The following is a 14501-nucleotide window of genomic DNA, read 5'->3' as shown; positions in this document are numbered from 1 at the left end:
TTATTTGTGTATAGAAAAGCATCAGATTTCTGCACGTTGATTTTTATGTTCTGCAACTTTGCTGAATTCATGTATTCTGGCAATTTTTGGTGGAGTCTTTCAGATTTTCTACATACCTTGTCATCCGCAAATAGTGGAAGTTTGATTTCTTCCTTGCCCATTTGCATACCTTTTATTTCTTTTTGTTGTCTGATTGCTGAGGCTAAGACTTCCAGTAATGTGTTAAATGGTAATGGTGAGAGTGGACATCCTTGTCTTATTCCTGGGGAATGAATAGGGGAAAGGCTTTCAGTTTTTCTCCATTAAGGATGATATTAGCTGTGGTTCTTTCATATATGACCTTTATGATGTTCCATCTATCCTTACTTTGTTGAGCGTTTTTTTTTTTTTTTTTATCAAGAATGCATTCTGTGTTTTGTCAAATACTTTTTTTTGCACTCATTGACAGGATCATATGGTTCTTATCCTTTCTTTTATTAATGTGGTGTATCACATTGACTGATTTGTAAATATTAAACCCAGGAATAAAATTTGTAAATACTGGAGCCCAGGAATAAATCCCACTTGATCATGGTGAATAATTCTTTTCATGTACTGTTAGATTGAATTTGCTAATATCTTGTTGAGAATTTTTGCATCTATGTTCATCAGGGATATTTGCCTGTAATTCTCCTTTTTAGTGGTCTTTGTTTGATTTTGGAATCAAGGTAATGCTGGCAAGTAGTCCTCAGTTTGGATTACAGTGTAACTTATTTTAGTTTTTTAAAGAAAAGACCAAATTTGCTTTTTATGCCTAGTATCATGAGCCTGTTTTTTTAATCAATAGCTCTGAACACTTATACTTCAGACACTGGTTTACCAGAGACTGGAGTCCTAAGTTATCTACTTTCTAGTTGTATCAAAGACCCGTTGAGGTAACTAATATATTAAAAGAACAGTTCAGTGAGTAATTCTCAAAGTGGAGTCCCTGGTGCAGCCCCACCAGCATCACTTGAGAACGTGTTACTAAGTGCAAATCGTTGCCCCATCCCAGACCTGCTGAATAAGAAACTCAGTAGGTTGGTGCTCAGCCATCTGGTGTTTGAACAAACCCTCCAATGAAATCTGAATGTTGCATACGTAGTTTGAGAACCACTAGTCTAATACAGTAGTTAACACATCTGGCTTTCTTTTTTTTTTTTTTTTTTTTTTAATTTTTTTTTTTCCAACGTTTTTATTTATTTTTGGGACAGAGAGAGACAGAGCATGAACGGGGGAGGGGCAGAGAGAGAGGGAGACACAGAATCGGAAACAGGCTCCAGGCTCCGAGCCATCAGCCCAGAGCCTGATGCGGGGCTCGAACTCCCGGACCCTGAGATCGTGACCTGGCTGAAGTCGGACGCTTAACCGACTGCGCCACCCAGGCGCCCCAACACATCTGGCTTTCAACCTAGGCTCACTTTAGGCACTTGTTAGAATACGGATTCTTGGTTCACATCCACACAGAATCTGATTCAGTAAGCCTCAGGTAGGGCCCAGGAATCAGTGTTTTTATATTCTGTGGCAAAGCCTGCTTTGGGAACCTCTGCTCTCACCTTGTATCATATTAGATCGCTCAGTAGTATACATGTAGAATATAATGCATTGTCTATAAAGACAAATGTCTTTATAGAACTCTGATTTAAGACAGTGGCTTGTAATCAGAGATTTACTTCAGAATTACTTAAGAGGACTTTAAAAATTTAGGTGACTGGAGTCTACTAAAAAGCTCTGGTTAGGGGTGAGGAGAGGTGTTCATTCTTGTGTATGTTCCGGGCTTAAGATTCTCGGCCCTCTGAGAACCATGGATTTTTAAAAACAATTTTATTTATTTTTTATTAAGTTTTAAATTTTAATTCCGGTATAGTTAACATACATTGTGGTATTAGTTTTGGGTGTACAATATAGTGATTCAGCAATTGTCTGCATAACTCGGTGGTCATCGTGGTAAGTGTACTCTTAATCCTCTCCACCTAGGTCACTTACTCCCCCACCTGCCTCCCCTTTGGTGACTAGCTTGTTTTCTATAGTTAGGAACCTGTTTGCTGATTTGTCTCTCTCTCCCTTTTTCTCATTTGTTTCCTAAATTCCACATGTGAATGAAATCATATTTGTCTTTCTCTGACTTATTTTTTAAAAAATATATATTTAAAATTTATTTATTTATTTATTTATTTAGAGAGAGAGAGAGAGAGAGAGAGAGAGAATGAATGAATGAATGAATCCCAAGCAGGCTCCATACTGTCAGCACAGAGCCCGATGTGGGGTTCCATCCCACCAACCGTGAGATCATGACCTGAGCCAGAATCAAGAGTTGGACACTTAACCGGCTGAGCCACCCAGGTGCCCTGATGCCCCAGCTTTATTGAGCTATTATCAACCTATAACGTTATCTATGTTTAGGATGTACAACATAATGATTTGCAACTTTATGTTGAAAAATGATTACCATAATAAGGTTAGTTAACATAACCATTATCTCACATAATTACCTTTTTTTGTTTTTGGTAGTCATAACATTTAAGATCCACTCTCTTGGGGCGCCTGGGTGGCTCAGTCGGTTAAGCGTCCGACTTCGGCTCAGGTCATGACCTCACGGTCTGTGAGTTCGAGCCCCGCGTCGGGCTCTGTGCTGACAGCTCAGAGCCTGGAGCCTGCTTCAGATTCTGTGTCTCCCTCTCTCTCTGACCCTCCCCTGTTCATGCTCTGTCTCTCTGTCTCAAAAATAAATAAACATTAAAAAAATTAAAAAGAAAAAAGATCCACTCTCTTAATGACTTTCAAGTATATAATACAGAATGTTAGTTATAGTCCTCTGTACAGATCTCCAGAGCTTAGTCATTTTATAGTTGGAATTTTGTAGCCTTTGACCTACACCTCCCCATTTCCCTCACTCTCTGGCCCTGGCAACCCTCATTCAACTCACTATTTCTATGAGTTCACTGTTTTGGATTTTACATGTAAGTGAGGGCATACAATATTTGTCTTTCCCTGTCTGACATACATCACTTAGTATAATGCCTTCAGGGTCTATCAGTGTCACCAAAGGCAGGATTTCCCCTTTTTATGGCTGAATAATATGCCATTGTACATATATACAACACATTTCCTTTAGCCTTTCGTCTGTCCATGGATAGTTAGGTTGTTTCCATGTCTTGGCTATTGTTAATGTTGCCATAAAAATGGCAGTGCATATATTTCTTTGAGATAGTGATTTTATTTCCTTTAGATATAAGCCCTGAAGTGGTATTGCCAGATCATATGGTATTTCTATTTTTTAATTGAGTAACCTCCATACTGTTTTCCACAGTGACTGTACCAATTTATATTCCCACCAAGAGTGCACGAGGGTTCCTTTTTCTCCACTGCCTCTTGTCTTTCTGATAATAGCCATTCTGTAGGCATGAGGTGGTATCTCATTGTGGTTTTGACCTGCATTTCCCTGATGATGAGTGCTGTTGAGCATCTTTTCAGGTATTCATTGGCCATTTGTGTGTCTTTGGAAAAATGTCTATTCAAGTCCTTTTTTTTTTCAAGTCCTGTTTTTAAAATCACATTTTTTGTTTTGTCATTGACTTGTATGAGTTCCTTATATATTTTAGATATTATTCCCTTATCAGATGTATGCTTTCCAATTATTTTTCTGTAGGTGCCTTTTCATTTTGCTTCTTGTTTCTTTTGCTGTGCAGAGATTTCTTAGTTTGAGGTAGTCCCACTTGTTTATTTTTGCTTTTATTGTTTGTGCTTTTGGTATCATATCCAAAAATTTGTTGCCAAGACCAATTTCAAGGAGCTTTTCCCTTATGTTTTTTTTTCTCTAGTGCTTTTACAGTTTTGTCTTCTATTTAAGTCTCTAATTCATTTTGAGTTAATTTTTGTGAGTAGTGTAAGACAGGGGTACAGTTTTATTCTTATTTTTGTATGTGGATGTCCAAATTTCTTAGCACCAAATTTCTTAGTTGAAAAGACTATCCTTGCTCCCACTGTGTATTCTTAGATTCCTTGTTGTATATTAACTGATCATAACTAATCATTAATTGTGGTCTTATTTCTCAAGCCTTAATTCTGTGTCAGTTGCTTATGTGTTTGTTTTTATGTTAAAAGGATATTATTTTGATTACTGCAGCTTGTAATAAAGTTTGAAATCAGGAATTGTGTGCCTCTGTTTATTGTTCTTTCTCAGGACTGCTATGGCTATTTGGGTCTTTTGTGGTTCCATATGAATTTTAGAATTTTTTTCTATTGCTATGAAAAATGCTATAGTAATATTGATAGAGAATGCATTGAATTGTTAGATGGCTTTTGGTAGTGTGGACATTTTAATAATATTTATCCTTATCCTCAAACACAGGATATCTTTAATTTGTGTCTTCCAGTTTTTTTCACCAGTCTTCTAATTTTCAGCATGTATTTGCTGCCTTCGTCAATTAATAATTCTTAAGCATTTTGTTGTTTTTGATGCCATTATAAATGGGTTTGTTTTCTTTGTTTTTTTGAGGTAGTTGGTTGTTCATATGTAGAGACAAACGATTTTTGTTTACTCTTTTATATCCTGCAACTTTACTGAATTTATTCTAACAGATTTTTGGTGGAGTCGTTCAGATTTTCTGTGTGTAAGTTTACATCATCTGCAAATAGAGACAACTTTCCTTCCTTTCTGACTTGGATGCCTTTTGTCTTTTTGCCTAATTGCCTTAATTAGAACTTCCAGTACTATATATAGGAGTGGTGAGAGTGATCCTTGCCTTGTTCCTTATCTTAGGAAGCTTTCAACCTTTCATTGTCAAGCATAATAATGTTAGTTGTGGGTTTGTCATATGTGGACTTTATTATTTTGAGGTGTGTTCCTTCTATTCCCAATTTGTTGAGAGTTTTTGTTAGGAACAGATGTAGATTTTGTCAAATGCTTTTTCTGCATCTGTTGAGAGGATCATTTTTATCCTTTATAAATGTGGTTGTATCATGCTTACTGATTTGTGGACATTGAACCCTCCTTGCATCCCAGTGTTAAATCCCACTTGATCATGGTGTATGATCCTTTTAATGTGCTGTTGAATTGGGTTTGCTAAAATTTTGAGAATTTTTTCAACTGTGTTTATCAGGGATATTGGCTTATGTGCTTTTGTAGCGTCCTTACATGGCTTTGGTATCTGGGTAATGTTGGCCTTGTAAGATGAGTTTGGGAGTACAGTTCTTTTGGAAGTGTTTGGGAAGGACTGGCATTCATTCTTTTCTCAGTGTTTGGTAGAATTCACCAGCAAAACTATCTAGTCCTGGCCTTTTCTTTGTAGGGAGGTTTTTGATTACTGTTGCTATTTCCTTGCTCATGTTGGGTCTGCTCAAATTTTCTATTTCTTTATGATTCCATCTTGGTAGGTTGTATGTTTCTAGGAATACATCTGTTTCTTCTAGATTGTCCAATTTGTTGGCATATAATCATTCAAACTTACGACTCCTGTTCTTATAGAACCTTCTGCAAGCTGGATGAAACTCGTTTGGAGATGGATAGGGTCCAGAAACTATGTAAGTGATGGAATATCTGCCCTTTGCTTTGAAATAAGCTCATCTGGAGAACCTCTCCCAGCTCTGGGTCCCTGTCTCCTTTGTATTTTCCTGTATATAGTGGGTGTACTACAATTGTCAGTATCCTGGTTGTAGAAGAGTTAATGTTTTCCATTACCAGGCACTGACATAGGCAGTAGGGGAAATCTGGTTCATTTTGTTTCAAAATACACCATACCTCAAATAAGTACAAACAGCTGCAATGCAGGATTGGGGCCAAAAGAAATCAGTGTGGTGCTACAGACTCCAGCTGAGAGGAGTTCATGTAACATGGATCTGAGATCAGGCTCCAAAACGAAACCATCAGGCCCCAGCAGGAGAAGAGTCCTTGCTTGTCATCCCGGTCGCCTCCACAGCCACCACTCAAACAGGGATGGCTCTTGAGAGAGGTGACCGTTTCCTCTTCCCTCTGGAGCCGCTCCTTTGCCGTGGACTGAGCACACCACACTCAGTTTCCGGGAGCCCAGAACCACAGTAGGGTCAAATGAAGAAATCTTGGAACACAAAGGATTTATAGATATGCCTGCTTATTTTATCTCCATGACTTGGCTGAAAACAGCAACCACACTAACCCCGGCCCTACAGCACACTCCTTCCTTTTTAAGCCCCAGGAAATTCTTGGTCAGGTAGAAACTGCAGCCGCCGAGTCTGGTTGGTTGTTTTTCCTTCTCCCAGATTTTTCAGGTAACATCAGTTTAGCAACACTGTTTTTCTTTTTCTGCTTCCTTTTATACCAGAATTCTCTTTTAAATTTTATGCTGCTTTCTCTTCTCTTTGGCCTAGCCATACAATACCTTTCTACATTAATGAGACTTTTTCTGAATGACACTCTCCATTCTTTACATATTTGGATTTCCCCCTGTGATGTTTCTGGACAAGTAGGACAGCATTTTCAGACTGATGGTTAGATGGTCAGAAGTCTTTCAAGTGGTATCTCACAGCTGTTTTTAGGTCTCCAGCTGGTTTTTAGGTCACATCTCAGGCATTGGGGTTTTGCGGCTACTTTGTGGTTTTATTATCTCGTTGCAGTTTATGAAAAAGGCTTCTTTTCCTTTCCATTTTCTGCTGCTTTCGTGATAAACAGCTTCACGAATACTTTTTTAAAGATATCCACTGTCACATTTAAAACCCTTTCATAAAAGGACAAGAGTTAGACTACCATTCATGTAAGTTAGGGAGGGGCCCTTTTTTGTTTGTTTGTTTTCATAGTTACTAAATCATTGTGAACTGAGCAGGACCATTTAATTCCCTTTGCTTCACATTCCTGATTTCTTCAACAGAGATGATAATATTTGAAATGTTACTCATAAAATTGTATTAATGAACGAGGCCAGCGTTTCCTCACTGACCTCTCAAGTTGGCAGAAACACCTTCGTGAATTCTCAGGAAAGGAAGGTATTTACATATCCTCAGCCCAGCTGGGAATAATTCACGCTGTAGCACAATAGCAGTGTTCTCGAGGTTTCCCTCTATACTTACTGTTCTAAAGAAGTCTGTTTTAAAGAGATATTGCCAGGAGGGACTTCGCTGAGGGAAAGTGGTGTATGTGGAGAGCAGGAAAGGAAATTAAATTAAGCGCCTCATTTTTCCCATGGCAAAGTAGATAACTAGTATTGTATTCAACGGCCTTTATTTTTTTCCCCTCCTCAAAACTTTGGGCAGGATGTCTAAGTCTAGACTTAGGACGTACAGGGTTTTTGTTTTTTGTTTTTTCTTCCTTTTCCCCAAAGGTAACTTACCTCCAGTTTAATTAGAAATTAGTGAAGGAAACTAGGTTTCTTATTTGGCTCTTGGAAATTCGAAAATAAATAACACGTTCGTATTTTTGAATAGCACGTTGTGGGCCAAACGGCATCTGGAAGCGATTATTCTTGCTGGTAGGCAAAAGAAATTTCATAATCCACCATCTTCAAAGAACGTGGTCCCTTGTCACATTTTCCCTATATCCTGGACACAGAAGACGTCTTAAGGCCACATTGCTGGGATATCTGCCTGTTTCTTTGTTTTGTGTTGCATGTAAATGTATCTCTTTGATACTATAACATCTTTCGCTTTGAAAATAAAGCAAACCTTGGTCGTATGATGCTGCCTGCACTGTTTGCTGTGGTCCAGACTTCTCCTTTTTCAAAAGACCTATTTGACTTTTGGCAACGTGCCTCTTCTACTCAGCCATTTGTCTGAGACGTCTTTTCCTGTCTTCTCTAAAATCAGGCGCATGTGTGTCTGGGGTAGTCATGTAATTTGTAACAATGACTCCTGACCAGATTAAATTTTGAAAAATTCAATTTCTTCTCGGGCATGTCTATTTGTATGTTAAACGGTGACACAGGAACACTTCCTTCCAATTAAACACATTTTCTTTCCTATGGCGGGGCTTCTGCTGCTCCTGGTTCCCCCCCCCCCCACCCCCCTTTCAGACTTACAGAAAAGTTGCAAATAGAGTACAGAAGTACGAAGGGAACTTTTATCTCACTGAGTCAGTTAAGAGTGAATTGCTGACATGATGCCTTAACACCTCAAATACTTTATATTTCCCTGCATACAAAGATGTTCTTCACGTAGTCACCAAACCACCATCAAAATTAGGAAACGAACATCATCATTATCATTATATGTCAGCTAATTTTCAGATCGCTCCGAATTTTCCCCAGGTTGTCTCAATAAGATCCTTTGAAGCAAAGGATCCAATCCTGAATCTTGGGTTGTATTAGTTTCTCATGTCTCTTTTTCGTGTCCTTTAACATGGAATAGTTTCTCAGTGTTTTTCCCCCTTTTGTGACCTGATCTTTTAGAGATTATAGGAAAGTTATTTTGTAGCATGTCGCTTGGGTTGGGTTGGACCCGTGTATCCTTCTGGTTAGGTTCAGATTTTGAAACTGACAGGAGTGTCACAGAAGTGATGCTCTGTTCTTCTTATCGGGTCCTGTCAGGCGGCACATGTCAATTTATTTCAATTTCCTGTGATGTTCACTTTGATGACTTGATTAAGGTGGTGTCTTCCAGACTTCTCCACTACAAAGTTACGGATTTTCCTTTGTAATTAATGAGAATCTTGTGGGAAAGTTTTTGGGTCTATGTCAATATCTCATTTCTTGCCAAACCTCTATTAGTTTATTTATATTAAAATGAACTCATTATTTCTATTTTATTTAAAAGGTTATAAATTTAACCTTTAAAGGGTTATAAATCTGTTATTGTCATTTATTTTGAAGCTTAAAATTTTTATTTTGGGTCGGGAGGGTGCCCTTCAAGCAAATTTCCTTGTTCTTTTAACATGTGCCCATAATTCTTTGAGTGCTGTCTTATTTTCTGGCAAAACAGGATATTCTGAGTGATCAGTACCACCTCAGGGCTTAATAAATATATATGTATTATCTTTGTATGCTTTTCAAAATGGGGGGATATATAGATATATAATTTCAATACAATTTACTTTTTATGGTATAAAAATTGTATACATTTTTATCATATAAAATTAAATCGTATGTAAACATTGTTTTCATAACTCGATTGGCAAGTATTGTAGTACTGTTTAGATTGTTTCTGAAATTTGCCATTCGTATATGATAGTCCATTAAGTATCCTTGTAGCAAAATCTTTGCCCTTAGTATTCTTTACACGGTATAAATTCCTAGATGCCCCCATTGACAGTAACTTTTGCTGTTACAAACTGTTATTCTGGGCGGAATCACTTTTCTTATCATAGCCATAGACTTGTATATTCTGGCTAGCTATTTGGATACTTTGCCCCCTCTCTGATTTACTCTCTTTTCTTCCCTTTTTCCCTTCCCCTCACCTCTACTAATATGAATATGTATGCTCCCATTCCTTCTAAGCCATTTGGGAATTCTGATTTTAGAAACATGCACTTGCTCTTAGAAGAAAATATCTTCTGTCTCCTCCATTGGCTGTATTTGGTGGAGTCCAGCTTGGCCCAAGGCTTGGTTATAGAGGTTGTAATTCTCCTTGTCTTGAAACTTACATACTGTGAATACTCCAGCTTGGCGCAGAGGCTCTCTCCTGAAACATTCCTCAGTAAAATTTATCTGTGCTATGCTTCAGGGTATTTCCTCCCTTGGATGCAGATCCTAAATCCCATTAGTCTTTGCACTAGTGTGGATGTTCTATACAAATGACTGAGGGTCCTGGTGTGAGATAGCAAGACCAAGAGCTTAGACATTGTGGGTGTTGGGCTGTGGAAAGAAACAGGGTAGCAATAAGTCTGTCCCTTATCCAAAGAGAAATTTGTCCTACCTCTCAAGAGGATTTTCTTAGTCTTTTTAGTTGACTTTTCTTCCTTCATTTCCATCTCTTTTCTCCCTGCTCTCTCGTGATTGAACACACTCACTCACCATTTTTCTCTAACTCTGAAGTCTGTAATTCTAGCCCATTCCTGATCCACTATTACTAAACTACCCCCCTTCCCCCATTTTCCAAGAATAGGACACAAACTAGCTTGAGTTTGAGACTATATACAGAGTATGGCCAACACATCTCTCGCCTTAGTAGTGACAACGATTCTGAGATTTTTCTGCCAATTGTGTTCTGACAATTCCTGGTTCTTTTGACACATTTCAGGATAGTGTCCCTCCTAATCAAGAACACTGTTCACAAGTGAAAACTGTATGCCACTATATAGCATTTGAAATCAGCACGGTGTGTTTTTTTAAATAATTTTGGGCCAGTCTTTTCAATCTGTAGAATACTGGACTCTGAACTGATAAGATCCATGTAAAATAGGGCGATTGTGATGCTTTTGTTTCTCCTCCTGCAGGCAGCGTGTATTCCTTCCTTGGAATGCGTCAGCTGAGTGCCATATGGAAAGAATGATAGACTTTTAGGCCAAATGTAGAATGAAAGGTCTGATTGAAAAGCTGGAGAAGCAAATGGAAAAACTGATCCTATATGTAGGAAAAGACTTCAGAACACGAAATATATTGTCTTCAGTGAATATATTGAAGCAAGATCTTGGGCCTGATACTTTGAAGAGGAGAGGAGAGTTTCTGCTGCCACAGGTAGAGATGGTATTTTAAAACAAAACATGAGGAAATGATTTGGTTTCTCAAGTGCTTTTCTGATTTCTTTGTTCTAACTCTGCATGCGAAGCAGATGGACTGAGAGTGATCACAGCTTTCTTCGTCCCAGCTGGACCATTTGCCTCACTGGTTTTATGGGAAGCAGTGGTAAGGATAGAAAGTTCAGATAAAAAACATAGCATGGCCCCATAGGCACCCTTTATAGGCTTTTGGAGGCTGAAATTCTCCTTTTATTGACTTTAGAAATAAGACAGTATTGATTGACTCTCAAAAGGTGAAGAATGTTTTCCTTTTTCTTGTGATTTTCTGGAGTTTTTTATTATGGCTTATATGCATTTCAGTTTATATTCATTCCAGTTTATATGCATTTCAATTATGTAGCTTTTCTTTTAATAGTTTTAATAACTCCATTTTTTTTTTTTTTTTGGTCCTGTTATGGTCACAGGTATTCTGTGTTGACACGGACACCGCTTATGCTGACTCTCCTGAGCACATTATTTTGATGTTTCACATGATTAGTTGCATTATGTCATCAAGTGGATTTTTCAGGGTGAAATAGATCCTGATTATATTGAATAAGAGTGCCTTGTTCTTGCTGTTGCAAGTAAATGACGGTTTGGGTGAACGCATGCTTTTTGAGTCATCCTATATTTCTGACAAAATCATGAAAGTTGCTACCATCTTGTCTTCTCTTGTGGCCAGGGTGGGTCACAAGAGAAGGTGAGCCACCAATGGGTGGCTACGTCCAGTCCATTTGTTTCCCCCTGTGATTTGATTCTTTTTCATCAATTGGATTTTTTTTTTTAAATGGGAATTCTTTTAACTCTTGCAGTCTACTAACTTAACAAACTTGTGTTTTGATTGTAGGTAATGCACTTCATATTTTTCCTGGAATGTGGTGAGCTCTTCCCCCCCCTCCCTTTTTAATTGTGGTCACCTATATATATAACATAAAATTTACTATCTTAACCATTTTCAAGTTTAGGTAGTGTTTAAGTATATTCACATTGTTGACAGATCTCCAGAACTCTTTTCATCTTGCAAAACTGAAACTCAGTACCCGTTAAACAACAAGTCCCATTCCCTCCTCTCCTAGACCCTGTAACCACCCTTCCCTCTATGAATTTGACTACTCTAGGTGTCTCATATAAATGGAACCACAAAGTACTTGTCTTTTTGTTACTGGCTTATTTCACTTAGCATAATGCCCTCAAGGTTTATCCATGTTGTAATATGTGCCAGAATTTTCTTCTTTTTTAAGGCTGAATACTATTCCATGGTATTTCTATACCACACTGTTCATCCATTCACTTGTTGATGGATCCTTGAGTTGCTTCCACTTTTTGGCTATTGTGAATAATGTTGCTATGAACATGGGTGAACCAGTATCTCTTTAAGACCCTGTTTTCAATTCTTTTTTTTTTTTTTAATTAAAAAAAAATTTTTAATGTTTTTATTTACTTTTGAGACAGAGAGAGACAAAGCATGAGCAAGGGAGGGGCAGAGATAGAGGGAGACACAGAATCCGAAGCAGGCTTCAGGCTCTGAGCTGTCAGCACAGAGCCCAACGTGGGGCTCAAACTCACGGACTGCGAGATCATGACCTGAGCCAAAGTCGGATGCCCAACCGACTGAGCCACCCAGGTGCCCTGATTTTTTAAATGTTTATTTATTTTTGAGAAAGAGAGAGACAGTGCATGAGCAGGAAAGGGGCAGAGAGAGACACACACACACAGAATCCAAAGCAGGCTCCAGACTCTGAGCTGTCAGCACAGAGCCTGATGCGGGGCTTGAACTCACGGACCATGAGATCATGACCTATGCTAAAGTTGGACACTTAACCGACTGAGCCACCCAGGTGCCCTGATTCCTTTTTTTTTTTTAATGTTTTATTGATTTTTGAGAGAGCACCAGTGGGGAAGGGGCAGAGAGAGAGGGACAGAGGATCTGAAGAGGGCTCTGCGCTAACAGCAGCAAGCCCGATGGGGGGCTTGAACTCACAAACTGCATGATCATGACCTGAGCTGGAGTCGGACACTCAACTGACTGAGCTTCCTGGACGCCCTCAACTTTTGGTTATATATCCAGAAGTGGAATTGCTGGGCCATATGAGAATTCCATGTTTAACTTTTTGAGGAACCACCATCCTGAGCTGAGCCATTTTACCAGCAGCACATACAGTATCATCAGCAGTAAAATAAAGGCTCCAATTTCTTCACATCCCTGCTAATACTTATTTTCTGCTGTTTTGGTAGCAGTCATTCTAACGGACGTGAGGTGGTATCTTGTAGTTTTGATTTGCTTTCCCTCATTATTCAGATGTTGACTGTATTGGCCTGTGTCTTTTGGCCATTTGTATATGGAGAAATGTTCAAGTTTTTTATTCATGTTTTAATTGGGTTGTTGGATTTTTTTTGTTGAGTTGTAGGAGTTCTTTATGTATTCTGGATATTAACTCCCTTTTAGATTTAGGATTTGCAATATTTTCTCCCATTCCGTGGATTGTATTTTTACTTTTTTTTTTTTTTAATGTTTATTTTTGAGAGAGTGTTAGTGGGGGAGGGGCAGAGAGCGAAGGAGACAGCAGATCTGAAGCAGGCTCTGTGATGTTAGCACAGAGCCCAACGCGGGGCTCGAACTCACAAACCGTGAGATCATGACCTGGGCCAAAGTCAGAAGCTTAACCAACTGAGCCACCCAGGTGTCCCTGTATTGTTACTTTTTGTTTGTGTCCCTTGCACAGAAGTTTTAAATTTTGATTTAGTCCGTCTCATCTGTTTTTTTGTGGTGAGTTCTTTAAGTCTACGAATTTAACATCTTTTAAGAAAAGTTTGCTTTTATTGTGAAATCACTGTTGTGCCATTTGTCCTTCTCAGATATACCAGTTATCCTTAAATTGAATCTCTACTTTCAGTGCTCCCTAGCCATAACATCTAAGGAGTCTAGTAAATTCTATTATTATAAGTGCGTGTGATTTTTCTCAAGCTCATCTTCCATGGCATCAACTTGATTTTCTGTAGTGGCATTTCTGCCTGCTGTAGTTTTAAACTTACAGTGTCAGCAGTGATATTATTTTTCTTCTTCTTATTTTTTTTGCTTTTATTTTTTAAAGTTACACATGGTTGCGTTTTTTTTTTTTAATGTTTATTTATTTTGAGAAACACAGAGAATAAGTGGGGCAGGGGCAGAGAGAGAAAGAGGGAGAGAGAGAATCCCAAGCAGGCTCTGTGCTGTCAGTGCAGAGCCTGACGCGGGGCTTGATCCCGTGACTGTGAGATCATGACCTGAGCCTAAATCAAGAGTTGGACACTTAACTGACTGAGCCACCCAGGTACCCCTAAAGTTTTACATGTTTGTGATGTAAAGTGTCAAGCAGCTGTATGAGGCTTGCTCAAGAAAAGGGACTCCTTTCTCCCTACCATTGTACCCTTGCCATAGCTAGCATTTTTAATTGTTTTAGTTACTTTGTTCAGTATTTGCATTGCACCTCCGAGATTTTTTACTTCTACTTTTTGACATATTAGTTTTAAATACTTATATATATCCCACGTGGAAGATGTGCCTTACACATATTCCCATCTATACCTCTCCATCCTAATATAGTTAGGTCGTGATTTTGATTAGGCCACTACTCCGTATTAATGCCATCATGACCTTGTTAATGTTAATAGTCGAGCCATCTAGAATTTTAGAAAAAGAGTCCTTTTTCCTCTTCTGCAAATTCTTACAAAAGGAAAAAAGTTTTAATCATTCTTTTTATATTTACTTAGTCTTCTGTGTGCTTAGCATTCTGTGTACTCATTCAATCCTAAACTCTGTCAGTTCTAGAAGTCTCCTCTCAATAGATCCAGGTGGACAGTTATTCCATCAAGGCTGCTTTTTGGG

General features: G+C 38.5%; 1 protein-coding gene across 2 annotated transcripts in view; it reads left to right on the top strand.

Annotated features, from left to right (window-relative positions):
- Positions 1-14501, top strand: part of LPAR1 (lysophosphatidic acid receptor 1) — a 317053-nt gene that overhangs the window by 215907 nt on the left and 86645 nt on the right. The window contains exon 12 of one of the 2 annotated variants that reach the window (XM_030293259.2): positions 10355-10595. The exons of the other annotated variant lie outside the window; for it this stretch is intronic. The gene's annotated coding sequence lies outside the window, so the exon portion shown is untranslated. The remainder of the gene's footprint in view (positions 1-10354; positions 10596-14501) is intronic. 2 annotated transcript variants of the gene reach the window in all.

This window comes from Lynx canadensis, chromosome D4 (assembly GCF_007474595.2).
Source record: "Lynx canadensis isolate LIC74 chromosome D4, mLynCan4.pri.v2, whole genome shotgun sequence".
Taxonomy (NCBI): domain Eukaryota; kingdom Metazoa; phylum Chordata; class Mammalia; order Carnivora; family Felidae; genus Lynx; species Lynx canadensis.
The sequence above is the reverse complement of the archived record's forward strand: the minus strand, read 5'-3'. Positions and strand labels throughout refer to the sequence as shown.